The sequence below is a fragment of the Coregonus lavaretus genome, assembly GCF_964263955.1.
Source record: "Coregonus lavaretus genome assembly, contig: HAP1_SCAFFOLD_249, whole genome shotgun sequence".
In the NCBI taxonomy this organism is placed as follows: Eukaryota; Metazoa; Chordata; class Actinopteri; order Salmoniformes; family Salmonidae; genus Coregonus; species Coregonus lavaretus.
The window spans coordinates 184,789-204,618 of NW_028166200.1; the positions used below are offsets into that span (position 1 = coordinate 184,789).

At 40.9% G+C, this 19,830-nt stretch overlaps 1 long non-coding RNA gene across 1 annotated transcript; it reads left to right on the top strand.

Annotated features, from left to right (window-relative positions):
* Nucleotides 1-656: 656 nt before the first annotated feature.
* On the top strand, nt 657-17,883 carry LOC311114961. Its single transcript, XR_014611172.1, has 3 exons — nt 657-1,003; nt 6,691-7,015; nt 17,633-17,883. It is a non-coding gene; the product is annotated as an uncharacterized lncRNA (long non-coding RNA).
* The last annotated feature ends 1,947 nt before the right edge of the window (nt 17,884-19,830 follow it).

Below are 19,830 nucleotides of genomic sequence, written 5' to 3' on the forward strand. Positions count from 1 at the left end.
ATTCACCCAACTTATTGTGGAAGGCTACCCGACATGTTTGACCCAAGTTAAACAATGTAAAGGCAATGCTACCAAATACTAATTGAGTGTATGTAAAGTTCTGACCCACTGGGAATGTGATGAAAGAAATAAAAGCTGAAAAAAATAATTCTCTCTACTATTATTCCTACATTTCACATTCTTAAAATAAAGTGGTGATCCTAACTGACCTAAAACAGGGAATGTTTACTAGGATTAAATGTCAGGAACTGTGAAAAACTGAGTTTAAATGTATTTGGCTAAGGTGTATGTAAACTTCCGACTTCAACTGTATGTATTCTGTATGAACCTTTGGACGTGCCGGTACCTCCAGCGCTCTCTCCTGCCTCACGTTCGGCCCCTGTCCCTAGTGATCTACCCCAGGCCCCCTTGTATCCACCCCAGGCTTCTGTCCCTGGTGGGGTGAAGACCAGAAGAGGGTGATGTCCTTCCTGCCTCCAAGACCAGAAGAGGGTGATGTCCTTCCTGCCTCCAAGACCAGAAGAGGGTGATGTCCTTCCTGCCTCCAAGACCAGAAGAGGGTGATGTCCTTCCTGCCTCCAAGACCTGCCTCAGAAAGTGTTGAGGGGAGTTTTTTAAAATAATAAATTAGAAGCTTAGAAATGGTAATTCATTATTTGCTAATGTTGGGTCAACTATTAGTATTTTAACTCTCTCTCTCTCTCTCAAATGGAGCTGGTGAGTCCAGAGAGCTGGCGGTCAACTCTCCACAAGAAGCAGCAGCAGTGGATTGACCGGACGCTGTTTACCAGGAGCCGCCTACAGAGCTCACAGTTCATCACTGTCCTTGCCCTGGTGGGGTGAAGACCAGAAGAGGGTGATGTCCTTCCTGCCTCCAAGACCAGAAGAGTGTGATGTCCTTCCTGCCTCCAAGACCAGAAGAGGGTGATGTCCTTCCTGCCTCCAAGACCAGAAGAGGGTGATGTCCTTCCTGCCTCCAAGGCCTGCCTCAGAAAGTGCTGGGGTGAGTTTTTCCATAATTAATGAGAAGCTTAGAAATGCTAATTTTATATTTTCTTCTCTCATGATCTATCAATGCCACTGGGTAAACATTATCTAACTAAATGATTACATTTTCTGTGATGATATCTGGGAGAAGATGCGTCCTGTCTGGTATAATTAGTGGTCAAGACTGGACCAGGAGGGTTGGGTTGGATAAACTCCTCTGTATGTGGCACAGATGTGACTATTTAGTATGTCTAACAATCAATCATCCCTATTGGCTGTGTGTTCCTGTTAAGATAATTTATTATCAAACTATTTCAGTGTCTCTGTGCGTCTCCCAAAAGGTTGTAAGGCTTTTGGATCAGAAACGGACAGAGCTCCCAGTCTGCATGGTCAGAGATCTTTATTCATTGAGAATTCTGTTATCACAATTTCAGAGTCCATCTTTTATACACACACGTCATACTAAAATCCCACCCCGTTCTAGGCGGCTGTATGTTTCCACTGTACATGGGTTTAGCTCATGTTTTCCTCTGCTCTCCTGACCATCAGGTCACACACACACACACACACATATATGTATATACACACACACACACACACACACACACACACACACATACAGATACACACATGTTCTTATCATAGTCTACTCCCTGCTCGGGCAGGCTGCATTCCTCAGTTATCGCTCTTCTCACAATATCCTGCAACATATTTCATCTCTTCCAAGCCTAACGGTTTCTCTTCTTCTTCCCACTCACAGACAGCAACACAATGTAATCTCAACTTGCCCTACGCTCACACATGACCAGGTAGTAGATTCTAACACATCTCACACAGTTTCAGATTGTAATAATTAGTCACTACCAAGAAAGTACTAATCATACTTAAAACAAGAACATTTCACAACTCTATTTAAGGGTGGAACATTTAGTCATTACTTTTAACCTGTATATATATTTTAATTTCTATATCAGTTCCCCATTCCAAAGTAGAACTGTAATTTTACTTGCAGAAATATTGTCCAGAAATGACCTCATTGGACAGAAATGGGCACTCCTCCCCACAGTCATTAGTAAACACATATAATGTTTCCCTGAAACAAAGGATTTCTGTAGTTTCATGAAATACGACAGATTCATAGTATATCATACGTCCCACAAGCCAACATTCAAGGCAACACTTTATGTAAACAATTAGCAAATAAATGTCCACACCTTTAAATACCAAATAGAAAGGTAATTTTACATGAAGTAAAATTGTGTGACCTGCTTCAGTTCTATACAATTGTTATGGTAGTTGAAAAAGTTACAAATGTTTTACTTTAGCAAATCAGTCACTTTAAATATTCTACATGAAGGTAGGGTAGCCTGGGGAACAACGTAACACAGGGTCAGTTGTAACCGCTAAATAACTCCAATTAGAAACCACTTAAAGCTCTTATTCAAGGTGCTAATGCTTGGTCAGTGTCTCTAAATGCCCAAGAGGTTTTGTTTAAATCCATTCATTACTTTTAGTTTTATGGACAAAAAAAGGGGTTTGAGGCCCTAAAGTAAATATACTTGCCGCCTCTCCTTTTTTAAAATGATTGACCTGTAACATTTAATGTCCGCCACTTTTGGTTGAATTGTAAATGACTGGTATATCCTAGGAACATACGTAACAGGGTTGGTTATGTTTCCACTTGCCTCTAAAGAAATGTGTATTTAATGTTCAAGCATTCTTATTGGTTGGTTCAACTCTGATGACAATAAGGCGTGTTGTGATTGGTCCCGCTTGCAGCTAGGGGGAGATCGCGAACGTCAGGTCTTCCCAGTATGATAATGTGATGCAAGGGGTCATGTTCTGAATACTGTTTAATATATTACAATGTGTACAAGGTTGCTGTACGTTACTGATTCATACATGTGTGGGTATATGGTACCTGTTAGGGATTGAGGGGCTTTCTGGGATGTGCTTTGGCATATGATTGCTGTAGATGAGTGTGTTAGCTAGCATACACCGACGTAATGGTCACGTGAGCCCACTGCTACACAGTTGCCTTCATGTTACAGATTTAGACGTGCTGTTTCCCATTTAACAACAGAAATAAATGATGCTCAACTGGGACCACTGGCTGATGTGATTTATTAGGAGAAAACACAACGCAAGGAGAGTACGATATACATTTGTTACACATATGTAATGGTGCCGATATATGTATGTTTTTTGCATAAAAATAACTTAAATAACATTTTCATAATAAGCAAAAGCCTAAAAGTGTTACTTTGTTCCCCAGTCTCCCCTACTCTTACTGAGGAAAGGCCTCCTCAACTGGAGAATCTACAGCTGCTGAGGGGTTAATCAGCCCAGTGCTGCTCTGACCACAGTGTTGTTAGGAAACACATTTTCTAACAATACATACACAGCCTTGTCAACTCTAACTGTGAACTACTTCTATTACTGGAAATAAACTCAGCAGTGTTCAAACCACAGAATAAACCAACCTAAACAACACCAGTAAATGAAACATCCATTATATGGCATCTTCTGGTTTCCAGTTAGTGTGTTAGAGTCAAAATCATAGGTGGAAAGTTGATTGACATTTGATTGCTTCCTCCATTTCATTCAGTTGTAAACATCTTCCTCCATTTCATTCAGTTGTAAACATCTTCCTCCATTTCATTCAGTTGTAAACATCTTCCTCCATTTCATTCAGTTGTAAACATCTTCCTCCATTTCATTCAGTTGTAAACATCTTCCTCCATTTCATTCAGTTGTAAACATCTTCCTCCATTTCATTCAGATGTATACATATATGTAATGAATGTGAGGCCTTTATGAGACATCATACTAAATATTTTGACTTGCTGGTCAAGGGAAATGCAAGTGTTACTTCTTTGAGTTGCTGAGTCAGAGGCGCTAGGCCTTGTGGGATATTAATGAATGTGAACTCAGCAACCGTAATTCCAAAACAGTCCCACTGTTGGGATAGTGTGATGCGTATCTTCTGAAACTATGCTGAGTAAAGTAACGTTTTTCTACCAAAACCAAAGTGTGGATGCAGTCACTTTTTAGAGCAGTCTAATCTTGTTAACCCAGAACTAAAATCGTGCATAATTAAGTTCTGGGTCAATACGTGTTAGAAACTGGGAGTTCCGGTTAGCGAAGTCTCCACCCTCGCAAAAGATACGAGTTAAGGAAACAAATCTGAATACATTATTTTGCTGAACTGTCCCATTACAATTAAAGAGTTACTACCTTTAAAGGCCCAGTAAAGTTTCAAGATGTTTAATTAGTTACTACCTTTAAAGGCCCAGTAAAGTTGCCGCCAAACAAAGCCATGTGTGAAAATAGTTAAAAGACTGAAGCACTGGAACCATTTAAATGTTATATATGTAATATTTATACCTGGAAATCATACGTGTAACCTTTCTACCTGTAAATCATACATGTAACATTTCTACCTCAATCAGTAATGAAGGAATAAAAAGGGAGAGTGGGAAGAGAGGGAGAGAGAGGATTGAGAAGGGGGGAAGAGTGAAAGAGCGAAGGGGGAGGAGAGAGAGAGAAGGGGGAGGGGAGACAGACAAGGGAGAGAGGGATGGAGACATGGTTATGGAACAGCTGTATTCTTCAAGAGTCAATAGCTTGATCAGTAACTGAAATGAACTTTGAAATATTATTCTCAGGAAATACAATTCATAGGGAAAGGGAATATGAATTGGAACTGCTGTGACAAATCAAATGTGACACACACCTACTGTAGGCCTCCTCCCTGGGACTGTATGGTGATCAGGCCTCCTCCCTGGGACTGTATGGTGATCAGGCCTCCTCCCCGGGACTGTATGGTGATCAGGCCTCCTCCCTGGGACTGTATGGTGATCAGGCCTCCTCCCTGGGACTGTATGGTGATCAGGCTCCTCCCTGGGACTGTATGGTGATCAGGCCTCCTCCCTGGGACTGTATGGTGATCAGACCTCCTCCCTGGGACTGTATGGTGATCAGGCCTCCTCCCTGGGACTGTATGGTGATCAGGCCTCCTCCCTGGGACTCTATGGTGATCAGACCTCCTCCCTGGGACTGTATGGTGATCAGGCCTCCTCCCTGGGACTGTATGGTGATCAGGCCTCCTCCCTGGGACTGTATGGTGATCAGACCTCCTCCCTGGGACTGTATGGTGATCAGGCCTCCTCCCTGGGACTGTATGGTGATCAGACCTCCTCCCTGGGACTGTATGGTGATCAGGCCTCCAGGCCTTTTAACAAGAACCATCACAGACGTTTTGGAGGAATTTAAATTAGTCCCTAACTATGCCATTGTGAAAGATGTTTCTCTGACCCCCTGCCCCCCTCCTTGATTTTTTAAAAGTGTTTTTAACAAAAGTGTTAGAATTTCAATATCGCAAACAAAACATTTTAGAAGGAATTTTAGTTAATTTTAAGATTTTTTCCCTCTGCCCCTCCTTTCCCGGCATTTGCCTGCCCAGCCGATAGCCAAGTTCTCCAGATGAACCTTTAACTGTTGGTTAGAATGTTTTACTTATATTCATTATTATACAACAGAAATGTGTATTTATACTACCACAGTACCCAACCCTCTGATATGTGTATTTATACTACCACAGTACCCAACCCTCTGATATGTGTATTTATACTACCACAGTACCCAACCCTCTGATATGTGTATTTATACTACCACAGTACCCAACCCTCTGATGTGTGTTTATACTACCACAGTACCCAACCCTCTGATATGTGTATTTATACTACCACAGTACCCAACCCTCTGATATGTGTATTTATACTACCACAGTACCCAACCCTCTGATATGTGTATTTATACTACCACAGTATCCAACCCTCTGATATGTGTATTTATACTACCACAGTACCCAACCCTCTGATATGTGTATTTATACTACCACAGTACCCAACCCTCTGATATGTGTATATATACTACCACAGTACCCAACCCTCTGATATGTGTATATATACTACCACAGTACCCAACCCTCTGATATGTGTATTTATACTACCACAGTACCCAACCCTCTGATATGTGTATTTATACTACCACAGTACCCAACCCTCTGATATGTGTATTTATACTACCACAGTACCCAACCCTCTGATATGTGTGTTTATACTACCACAGTACCCAACCCTCTGATATGTGTATTTATACTACCACAGTACCCAACCCTCTGATATGTGTATTTATACTACCACAGTACCCAACCCTCTGATATGTGTATTTATACTACCACAGTACCCAACCCTCTGATATGTGTATTTATACTACCACAGTACCCAACCCTCTGATATGTGTATTTATACTACCACAGTACCCAACCCTCTGATATGTGTATTTATACTACCACAGTACCCAACCCTCTGATATGTGTATTTATACAACCACAGTACCCAACCCTCTGATATGTGTATTTATACTACCACAGTACCCAACCCTCTGATATGTGTGTTTATACTACCACAGTACCCAACCCTCTGATATGTGTATTTATACTACCACAGTACCCAACCCTCTGATATGTGTGTTTATACTACCACAGTACCCAACCCTCTGATATGTGTATTTATACTACCACAGTACCCAACCCTCTGATATGTGTATTTATACAACCACAGTACCCAACCCTCTGATATGTGTATATATACTACCACAGTACCCAACCCTCTGATATGTGTATTTATACTACCACAGTACCCAACCAGGAGCCGCCTACAGAGCTCACAGTTCATCACTGTCCTTGCCCTTGTGGGGTGAAGACCAGAAGAGGGTGATGTCCTTCCTGCCTCCAAGACCAGAAGAGGGTGATGGCCTTCCTGCCTCCAAGACCAGAAGAGGGTGCTGGCCTTCCTGCCTCCAAGACCAGAAGAGGGTGATGTCCTTCCTGCCTCCAAGACCAGAAGAGGGTGATGTCCTTCCTGCCTCCAAGACCAGAAGAGGGTGATGTCCTTCCTGCCTCCAAGACCAGAAGAGGGTGATGTCCTTCCTGCCTCCAAGGCCTGCCTCAGAAAGTGCTGGGGTGAGTTTTTCCATAATACATGAGAAGCTTAGAAATGGTAATTTTATATTTTATTTTCTCATGATCTATCAATGCCACTGGCATGATGAACTTTTCTGTGATGATATCTGGGAGAAGATGCGTCCTGTCTGGTATAATTAGTGGTCAAGACTGGACCAGGAGGGTTGGGAGGGTTGGGTTGGATAAACTCCTCTGTATGTGGCACAGATGTGACTATTTAGCATGGGTAACAGTCAATCATCCCTATTGGCTGTGTGTTCCCCATTCGAAAGTAGAACCGTAATTTTACTTGCAGAAATATTGTCCAGAAATGACCTCATTGGACAGAAAGGGGCACTCCTCCCCACACTCATGAGTAAACGCACATAATGTTTCCCTGAAACAAAGGATTTCTGTAGTTTCATGAAATAAGACATTGATTCATAGTATATCATACGTCCCACAAGCCAACATTCAAGGCAACACTTTATGTAAATAATTAGCAAATAAATGTCCACACCTTTAAATTCCAAATAGAAAGGTAATTTTACATGAAGTAAAATAGTGTAACCTGCTTCAGCTATTTAAAACTGTTATGGTAGTTGAAGAAGTTACAAATGTTTTACTTTAGCAAATCAGTCACTTTAAATATTCTACATGAAGGTAGGGTAGCCTGGGGAACAAAGTAACACAGGGTCAGTTGTAACCGCTAAATAACTCCAATTAGAAACCACTTAAAGCTCTTATTCAAGGTGCTAATGCTTGGTTAGTGTCTCTACATGCCCAAGAGGTTTTGTTTAAATCCATTGATACTTTTAGTTTTATTGACATAAAAAGTTATTTGAGGCCCTAAAGTAAATATACTTGCCGCCTCTCCTTTTTATTTTTTATTATTGACCTGTGTAACATTTGCCTACTGGGTCAATTGTAACATTTAACTTAAATAATATTTTCATAATAAGCAAAAGCCTAAAAGTGTTACTTTGTTCCCCAGTCTCCCCTACTCTTACTGAGAAAAGGCCTCCTCAACTGAAGAATCTACAGCTGCTGAGGTGTTAAATCAGTCCAGTGCTGCTCTGACCACAGTGTTGTTAGGAAGCACATTTTCTAACAATACATACACAGCCTTGTCAACTCTAACTGTGAACTACTTCTATTACTGGAAATAAACTCAGCAGTGGTCAGACCACAGAATACACCAACATAAACGACACCAGTAAATTAAACATCCATTATATGCCATCTTCTGGTTTCCAGTAAGTGTGTTGGAGGCAAAATCATAGGTGGAAAGTTGATTGACAATTGATTGCATTCAGTTGTACACATCTTCCTCCGTTTCATTCAGTTGTATACATCTTCCTCCATTTCATTCAGTTGTATACATCTTCCTCCATTTCATTGTTGTACACATCTTCCTCCGTTTCATTCAGTTGTATACATCTTCCTCCATTTCATTAAGATGTACACATCTTCCTCCATTTCATTCAGTTGTACACATCTTCCTCCATTTCATTCAGTTGTACACATCTTCCTCCATTTCATTCAGTTGTACACATCTTCCTCCATTTCATTCAGTTGTAAACATCTTCCTCCATTTCATTAAGATGTACACATCTTCCTCCTTTTCATTCAGTTGTAAACATCTTCCTCCATTGCATTCAGTTGTAAACATCTTCCTCCATTTCATTCAGTTGTATACATCTTCCTCCATTGCATTCAGTTGTAAACATCTTCCTCCATTTCATTCAGTTGTAAACATCTTCCTCCATTTCATTTAGTTGTATACATCTTCCTCCATTTCATTCAGTTGTATAGATATCTGTAATTAATGTGAGACCTTTATGAGACATCATACTAAATATTTTGACTTGCTGGTCAAGGGAAATGCAAGTGTTACTTCTTTGTGTTGCTGAGTCAGAGGCGCTAAGCCTTGTGGGATATTAATGAATGTGAACTCAGCAACCGTAATTCCAAAACATAAAAGCGTCTGCTAAATGGCATATTATTATTATTATTATTATTATTATTATTATTATTATTATATTTTCATCTCTCTTGATCAATCATGCCTCAGGATTCCACTGGGTAAACATTATCTAACTAAATGATGAACTTTTCTGTGATGATATCTGGGAGAAGATGAGTCCTGTCTGGTATAATTAGTGGTCAAGACTGGACCAGGAGGGTTGGGTTGGATAAACTCCTCTGTATGTGGCACAGATTTGACTATTTAGCATGTCTAACAATCAATCATCCCTATTGGCTGTGGGCTCCCCATTCTAAAGTAGAACCATCATTTTACTTGCAGAAATATTGTCCAGAAATGACCTCATTGGACAGAAAGGGGCACTCCTCCCCACACTCATGAGTAAACGCACATAATGTTTCCCTGAAACAAAGGATTTCTGTAGTTTCATGAAATAAGACATTGATTCATAGTATATCATACGTCCCACAAGCCAACATTCAAGGCAACACTTTATGTAAATAATTAGCAAATAAATGTCCACACCTTTAAATACCAAATAGAAAGGTAATTTTACATGAAGTAAAATAGTGTAACCTGCTTCAGCTATTTAAAACTGTTATGGTAGTTGAAGAAGTTACAAATGTTTTACTTTAGCAAATCAGTCACTTTAAATATTCTACATGAAGGTAGGGTAGCCTGGGGAACAAAGTAACACAGGGTCAGTTGTAACCGCTAAATAACTCCAATTAGAAACCACTTAAAGCTCTTATTCAAGGTGCTAATGCTTGGTTAGTGTCTCTACATGCCCAAGAGGTTTTGTTTAAATCCATTGATACTTTTAGTTTTATTGACATAAAAAGTTATTTGAGGCCCTAAAGTAAATATACTTGCCGCCTCTCCTTTTTATTTTTTATTATTGACCTGTGTAACATTTGCCTACTGGGTCAATTGTAACATTTAACTTAAATAATATTTTCATAATAAGCAAAAGCCTAAAAGTGTTACTTTGTTCCCCAGTCTCCCCTACTCTTACTGAGAAAAGGCCTCCTCAACTGGAGAATCTACAGCTGCTGAGGTGTTAATCAGCCCAGTGCTGCTCTGACCACAGTGTTGTTAGGAAGCACATTTTCTAACAATACATACACAGCCTTGTCAACTCTAACTGTGAACTACTTCTATTACTGGAAATAAACTCAGCAGTGGTCAGACCACAGAATAAACCAACATAAACGACACCAGTAAATTAAACATCCATTATATGCCATCTTCTGGTTTCCAGTAAGTGTGTTAGAGGCAAAATCATAGGTGGAAAGTTGATTGACAATTGATTGCATTCAGTTGTACACATCTTCCTCCGTTTCATTCAGTTGTATACATCTTCCTCCATTTCATTGTTGTACACATCTTCCTCCGTTTCATTCAGTTGTATACATCTTCCTCCATTTCATTCAGTTGTACACATCTTCCTCCATTTCATTCAGTTGTATACATCTTCCTCCATTTCATTCAGTTGTAAACATCTTCCTCCATTTCATTAAGATGTACACATCTTCCTCCATTTCATTCAGTTGTAAACATCTTCCTCCATTGCATTCAGTTGTAAACATCTTCCTCCATTTCATTCAGTTGTAAACATCTTCCTCCATTTCATTTAGTTGTATACATCTTCCTCCATTTCATTCAGTTGTATAGATATCTGTAATTAATGTGAGACCTTTATGAGACATCATACTAAATATTTTGACTTGCTGGTCAAGGGAAATGCAAGTGTTACTTCTTTGTGTTGCTGAGTCAGAGGCGCTAAGCCTTGTGGGATATTAATGTATGTGAACTCAGCAACCGTAATTCCAAAACATAAAAGCGTCTGCTAAATGGCATATTATTATTATTATTATTATTATTATTATTATTATTATATTTTCATCTCTCTTGATCAATCATGCCTCAGGATTCCACTGGGTAAACATTATCTAACTAAATTATGAACTTTTCTGTGATGATATCTGGGAGAAGATGAGTCCTGTCTGGTATAATTAGTGGTCAAGACTGGACCAGGAGGGTTGGGTTGGATAAACTCCTCTGTATGTGGCACAGATTTGACTATTTAGCATGTCTAACAATCAATCATCCCTATTGGCTGTGGGCTCCCCATTCTAAAGTAGAACCATCATTTTACTTGCAGAAATATTGTCCAGAAATGACCTCATTGGACAGAAAATGGCACTCCTCCCCACAGTCATTAGTTAACACATATAATGTTTCCCTGAAACAAAGGATTTCTGTAGTGTCATGAAATAAGACATTGATTCATAGTATATCATACGTCATACAAGCCAACATTCAAGGCAACACTTTATGTGAACAATTAGCAAATAAATGTCCACACCTTTAAATACCAAATAGAAAGGTAATTTTACATGAAGTAAAATTGTGTGACCTGCTTCAGTTCTATACAATTGTTATGGTAGTTGAAGAAGTTACAAATGTTTTACTTTAGCAAATCAGTCACTTTAAATATTCTACATGAAGGTAGGGTAGCCTGGGGAACATATTAACACAGGGTCAGTTGTAACCGCTAAATAACTCCAATTAGAAACCACTTAAAGCTCTTATTCAATGTGCTAATGCTTGGTTAGTGTCTCTACATGCCCAAGAGGTTTTGTTTAAATCCATTCATTACTTTTAGTTTTATGGACAAAAAAAGGGGTTTGAGGCCCTAAAGTAAATATACTTGCCGCCTCTCCTTTTTTTAAATGATTGACCTGTAACATTTAATGTCCGCCACTTTTGGTTGAATTGTAAACGACTGGTATATCCTAGGAACATACGTAACAGGGTTGGTTATGTTTCCACTTGCCTCTAAAGAAATGTGTATTTAATGTTCAAGCATTCTTATTGGTTGGTTCAACTCTGATGACAATAAGGCGTGTTGTGATTGGTCCCGCTTGCAGCTAGGGGGAGATCGCGAACGTCAGGTCTTCCCAGTATGATAATGTGATGCAAGGGGTCATGTTCTGAATACTGTTTAATATATTACAATGTGTACAAGGTTGCTGTACGTTACTGATTCATACATGTGTGGGTATATGGTACCTGTTAGGGATTGAGGGGCTTTCTGGGATGTGCTTTGGCATATGATTGCTGTAGATAAGTGTGTTAGCTAGCATACACCGACGTAATGGTCACGTGAGCCCACTGCTACACAGTTGCCTTCATGTTACAGATTTAGACGTGCTGTTTCCCATTTAACAGCAGGTATTTACACATGTTATATTTTGTATTGTATTTTTGTATTTTGTTCGCCCAGTATGAAAATGTGATGCAAGGGATTTTGCCATCGACAGCCATCAATATCGTTAAGCTCTGCACAACTAACGTGCTGTTTCCCATTTAACAACATAAATAAATGATGCTCAACTGGGACCACTGGCTGATGTGATTTATTAGGAGAAAACACAACGCAAGGAGAGTACGATATACATTTGTTACACATATGTAATGGTGCCGATATATGTATGTTTTTTGCATAAAAATAACTTAAATAACATTTTCATAATAAGCAAAAGCCTAAAAGTGTTACTTTGTTCCCCAGTCTCCCCTACTCTTACTGAGGAAAGGCCTCCTCAACTGAAGAATCTACAGCTGCTGAGGGGTTAATCAGTCCAGTGCTGCTCTGACCACAGTGTTGTTAGGAAACACATTTTCTAACACTACATACACAGCCTTGTCAACTCTTACTGTGAACTACTTCTATTACTGGAAATAAACTCAGCAGTGTTCAAACCACAGAATACACCAACCTAAACAACACCAGTAAATTAAACATCCATTATATGGCATCTTCTGGTTTCCAGTTAGTGTGTTAGAGTCAAAATCATAGGTGGAAAGTTGATTGACATTTGATTGCTTCCTCCATTTCATTCAGTTGTAAACATCTTCCTCCATTTCATTCAGTTGTAAACATCTTCCTCCATTTCATTCAGTTGTATAGATATCTGTAATGAATGTGAGGCCTTTTTGAGACATCATACTAAATATTGTTACTTGCTGGTCAATGGAAATGCAAGTGTTACTTCTTTGAGTTGCTGAGTCAGAGGCGCTAGGCCTTGTGGGATATTAATGAATGTGAACTCAGCAACCGTAATTCCAAAACAGTCCCACTGTTGGAATAGTGTGATGCGTATCTTCTGAAACTATGCTGAGTAAAGTAACGTTTTTCTACCAAAACCAAAGTGTGGATGCAGTCACTTTTTAGAGCAGTCTAATCTTGTTAACCCAGAACTAAAATCATGCATAATTAAGTTCTGGGTCCATACGTGTTAGAAACTGGGAGTTCCGGTTAGCGAAGTCTCCACCCTCGCAAAAGATACGAGTTAAGGAAACAAATCTGAATACATTATTTTGCTGAACTGTCCCATTACAATTAAAGAGTTACTACCTTTAAAGGCCCAGTAAAGTTTCAAGATGTTTAATTAGTTACTACTTTTAAAGGCCCAGTAAAGTTTCAAGATGTTTAATTAGTTACTACCTTTAAAGGCCCAGTAAAGTTGCCGCCAAGCAAAGCCATGTGTGAAAATAGTTAAAAGACTGAAGCACTGGAAGCATTTAAATGTTATACATGTAATATTTATACCTGGAAATCATACGTGTAACCTTTCTACCTGTAAATCATACATGTAACATTTCTACCTCAATCAGTAATGAAGGAATAAAAAGGGAGAGTGGGAAGAGAGGGAGAGAGAGGATTGAGAAGGGGGAAGAGTGAAAGAGCGAAGGGGGAGGACAGAGAGAGAAGGGGGAGGGGAGACAGACAAGGGAGAGAGGGATGGAGACATGGTTATGGAACAGCTGTATTCTTCAAGAGTCAATAGCTTGATCAGTAACTGAAATGAACTTTGAAATATTATTCTCAGGAAATACAATTCTTAGGGAAAGGGAATATGAATTGGAACTGCTGTGACAAATCAAATGTGACAAACACCTACTGTATGCCTCCTCCCTGGGACTGTATGGTTATCAGGCCTCCTCCCTGGGACTGTATGGTGATCAGGCCTCCTCCCTGGGACTGTATGGTGATCAGGCCTCCTCCCTGGGACTGTATGGTGATCAGACCTCCTCCCTGGGACTGTATGGTGATCAGGCCTCCTCCCTGGGACTGTATGGTGATCAGACCTCCTCCCTGGGACTGTATGGTGATCAGGCCTCCTCCCTGGGACTGTATGGTGATCAGGCCTCCTCCCTGGGACTGTATGGTGATCAGACCTCCTCCCTGGGACTGTATGGTGATCAGGCCTCCTCCATGGGACTGTATGGTGATCAGGCCTCCTCCATGGGACTGTATGGTGATCAGGCCTCCTCCCTGGGACTGTATGGTGATCAGGCCTCCTCCCTGGGACTGTATGGTGATCAGACCTCCTCCCTGGGACTGTATGGTGATCAGGCCTCCTCCCTGGGACTGTATGGTGATCAGGCCTCCTCCCTGGGACTGTATGGTGATCAGACCTCCTCCCTGGGACTGTATGGTGATCAGACCTCCTCCCTGGGACTGTATGGTGATCAGGCCTCCTCCCTGTGACTGTATGGTGATCAGACCTCCTCCCTGGGACTGTATGGTGATCAGACCTCCTCCCTGGGACTGTATGGTGATCAGGCCTCCTGCCTGGGACTTTATGGTGATCAGGCCTCCTCCCTGGGACTGTATGGTGATCAGGCCTCCTCCCTGGGACTGTATGGTGATCAGGCCTACTCCCTGGGACTGTATGGTGATCAGGCCTCCTCCCTGGGACTGTATGGTGATCAGGCCTCCTCCCTGGGACTGTATGGTGATCAGGCCTCCTCCCTGGGACTGTATGGTGATCAGGCCTCCTCCCTGGGACTGTATGGTGATCAGGCCTCCTCCCTGGGACTGTATGGTGATCAGGCCTCCTCCCTGGGACTGTATGGTGATCAGGCCTCCTCCCTGGGACTGTATGGTGATCAGGCCTCCTCCCTGGGACTGTATGGTGATCAGGCCTCCTCCCTGGGACTGTATGGTGATCAGGCCTCCTCCCTGGGACTGTATGGTGATCAGACCTCCTCCCTGGGACTGTATGGTGATCAGGCCTCCTCCCTGGGACTGTATGGTGATCAGGCCTCCTCCCTGGGACTGTATGGGGATCAGGCCTCCTCCCTGGGACTGTATGGTGATCAGGCCTCCTCCCTGGGACTGTATGGTGATCAGGCCTCCTCCCTGGGACTGTATGGGGATCAGGCCTCCTCCCTGGGACTGTATGGTGATCAGACCTCCTCCCTGGGACTGTATGGTGATCAGACCTCCAGGCCTTTTAACAGGAACAATCACAGCCGTTTTTGAGGAATTTAAATTAGGCCCTAACTCTGCCATTGTGAAAGTAATTTCCCTGACCCCCTGCCCCCTTCCTTGACTTTTCCTAAATATGTTTTTTTAACATAAGTGTTAGAAATTCAATATCACAAACAAAACATTTTATTAGGAATTTTTGTTAATTTTAAGATTTTTTCCCTCTGCCCCTCCTTTCCCGTCATTTGCCTGCCCAGCTGATAGCCAAGTTCTCCAGATGAAGCTTTAACTGTTGGTTAGAATGTTTTACTTATATTCATTATTATACAACAGAAATGTGTGTTTATACTACCACAGTACCCAACCCTCTGATATGTGTATTTATACTACCACAGTACCCAACCCTCTGATATGTGTATTTATACTACCACAGTACCCAACCCTCTGATATGTGTATTTATACTACCACAGTACCCAACCCTCTGATATGTGTATTTATACTACCACAGTACCCAACCCTCTGATATGTGTATTTATACTACCACAGTACCCAACCCTCTGATATGTGTATTTATACTACCACAGTACCCAACCCTCTGATATGTGTATTTATACAACCACAGTACCCAACCCTCTGATATGTGTATTTATACTACCACAGTACCCAACCCTCTGATATGTGTATTTATACTACCACAGTACCCAACCCTCTGATATGTGTATTTATACTACCACAGTACCCAACCCTCTGATATGTGTATTTATACTACCACAGTACCCAACCCTCTGATATGTGTATTTATACTACCACAGTACCCAACCCTCTGATATGTGTATTTATACTACCACAGTACCCAACCCTCTGATATGTGTATTTATACTACCACAGTACCCAACCCTCTGATATGTGTATTTATACTACCACAGTACCCAACCCTCTGATATGTGTATTTATACAACCACAGTACCCAACCCTCTGATATGTGTATTTATACTACCACAGTACCCAACCCTCTGATATGTGTATTTATACTACCACAGTACCCAACCCTCTGATATGTGTATTTATACTACCACAGTACCCAACCCTCTGATATGTGTATTTATACTACCACAGTACCCAACCCTCTGATATGTGTATTTATACTACCACAGTACCCAACCCTCTGATATGTGTATTTATACTACCACAGTACCCAACCCTCTGATATGTGTATTTATACTACCACAGTACCCAACCCTCTGATATGTGTATATATACTACCACAGTACCCAACCCTCTGATATGTGTATTTATACTACCATAGTACCCAACCCTCTGATATGTGTATTTATACTACCACAGTACCCAACCCTCTGATATTTGTATTTATACTACCACAGTACCCAACCCTCTGATATGTGTATTTATACTACCACAGTACCCAACCCTCTGATATGTGTATTTATACTACCACAGTACCCAACCCTCTGATATGTGTATTTATACTACCACAGTACCCAACCCTCTGATATGTGTATTTATACTACCACAGTACCCAACCCTCTGATATGTGTATTTATACTACCACAGTACCCAACCCTCTGATATGTGTATTTATACTACCACAGTACCCAACCCTCTGATATGTGTATTTATACTACCACAGTACCCAACCCTCTGATATGTGTATTTATACTACCACAGTACCCAACCCTCTGATATGTGTATATATACTACCACAGTACCCAACCCTCTGATATGTGTATTTATACTACCATAGTACCCAACCCTCTGATATGTGTATTTATACTACCACAGTACCCAACCCTCTGATATGTGTATTTATACTACCACAGTACCCAACCCTCTGATATTTGTATTTATACTACCACAGTACCCAACCCTCTGATATGTGTATATATACTACCACAGTACCCAACCCTCTGATATGTGTATTTATACTACCACAGTACCCAACCCTCTGATATGTGTATTTATACTACCACAGTACCCAACCCTCTGATATGTGTATATATACTACCACAGTACCCAACCCTCTGATATGTGTATTTATACTACCACAGTACCCAACCCTCTGATATGTGTATTTATACTACCACAGTACCCAACCCTCTGATATGTGTATTTATACTACCACAGTACCCAACCCTCTGATATGTGTATTTATACTACCACAGTACCCAACCCTCTGATATGTATATTTATACTACCACAGTACCCAACCCTCTAATATGTGTATTTATACAACCACAGTACCCAACCCTCTGATATGTATATTTATACTACCACAGTACCCAACCCTCTGATATGTATATTTATACTACCACAGTACCCAACCCTCTGATATGTGTATTTATACAACCACAGTACCCAACCAGGAGCCGCCTACAGAGCTCACAGTTCATCACTGTCCTTGCCCTTGTGGGGTGAAGACCAGAAGAGGGTGATGTCCTTCCTGCCTCCAAGACCAGAAGAGGGTGATGGCCTTCCTGCCTCCAAGACCAGAAGAGGGTGCTGGCCTTCCTGCCTCCAAGACCAGAAGAGGGTGATGTCCTTCCTGCCTCCAAGACCAGAAGAGGGTGATGTCCTTCCTGCCTCCAAGGCCTGCCTCAGAAAGTGCTGGGGTGAGTTTTTCCATAATACATGAGAAGCTTAGAAATGGTAATTTTATATTTTATTTTCTCATGATCTATCAATGCCACTGGTAAACATTGTTTAACTAAATGATGAACTTTTCTGTGATGATATCTGGGAGAAGATGCGTCCTGTCTGGTATAATTAGTGGTCAAGACTGGACCAGGAGGGTTGGGTTGGATAAACTCCTCTGTATGTGGCACAGATGTGACTATTTAGCATGGGTAACAATTAATCATCCCTATTGGCTGTGGGCTCCCCATTCGAAAGTAGAACCGTAATTTTACTTGCAGAAATATTGTCCAGAAATGACCTCATTGGACAGAAAGGGGCACTCCTCCCCACACTCATGAGTAAACGCACATAATGTTTCCCTGAAACAAAGGATTTCTGTAGTTTCATGAAATAAGACATTGATTCATAGTATATCATACGTCCCACAAGCCAACATTCAAGGCAACACTTTATGTAAATAATTAGCAAATAAATGTCCACACCTTTAAATCCCAAATAGAAAGGTAATTTTACATGAAGTAAAATAGTGTAACCTGCTTCAGCTATTTAAAACTGTTATGGTAGTTGAAGAAGTTACAAATGTTTTACTTTAGCAAATCAGTCACTTTAAATATTCTACATGAAGGTAGGGTAGCCTGGGGAACCTAGTAACACAGGGTCAGTTGTAACCGCTAAATAACTCCAATTAGAAACCACTTAAAGCTCTTATTCAAGGTGCTAATGCTTGGTTAGTGTCTCTACATGCCCAAGAGGTTTTGTTTAAATCCATTGATACTTTTAGTTTTATTGACATAAAAAGTTATTTGAGGCCCTAAAGTAAATATACTTGCCGCCTCTCCTTTTTATTTTTTATTATTGACCTGTGTAACATTTGCCTACTGGGTCAATTGTAACATTTAACTTAAATAATATTTTCATAATAAGCAAAAGCCTAAAAGTGTTACTTTGTTCCCCAGTCTCCCCTACTCTTACTGAGAAAAGGCCTCCTCAACTGAAGAAGCTACAGCTGCTGAGGTGTTAATCAGCCCAGTGCTGCTCTGACCACAGTGTTGTTAGGCAGCACATTTTCTAACACTACATACACAGCCTTGTCAACTCTAACTGTGAACTACTTCTATTACTGGAAATAAACTCAGCAGTGGTCAGACCACAGAATACACCAACATAAACAACACCAATAAATTAAACATCCATTATATGCCATCTTTTTTTTTCCAGTAAGTGTGTTAGAGGTAAAATCATAGGTGGAAAGTTGATTGACATTTGATTGCTTTCTCCATTTAATTCAGTTGTAAACAGTATACAGTATACTCCCGAGTGGTGCAGTGGTCTAAGGCAGTGCTAGCTGTGCCACTAGAGATCCTGGTTCGAATCCAGGCTCTGTCGTAGCCGGCAGCGACCGGGAGACCCATGGGGCGGTGCACAATTGGCCCATCGTCGTCCAGGGTAGGGGAATGGCCGGCAGGGATGTAGCTCAGTTGGTAGAGCATGGTGTTTGCAACGCCAGGGTTGTGGGTTCGATTCCCACGGATAAAAGCGTCTGCTAAATGACTAAAATGTAAATGTAAACATCTTCCTCCATTTCATCCAGTTATACACACATCTTCCTCCATTTCATAAAGTTGTACACATCTTCCTCCATTTCATAAAGTTGTACACATCTTCCTCCATTTCATTCAAATGTATACATATCTGTAATTAATGTGAGGCCTTTATGAGACATCATACTAAATATTTTGACTTGCTGGTCAAGGGAAATGCAAGTGTTACTTCTTTGAGTTGCTGAGTCAGAGGCGCTAAGCCTTGTGGGATATTAATGAATGTGAACTCAGCAACCGTAATTCCAAAACAGTCCCACTGTTGTAATAGTGTGATGCGTAACTTCTGACACGCTATGCTGAGTAAAGGAATGTTTT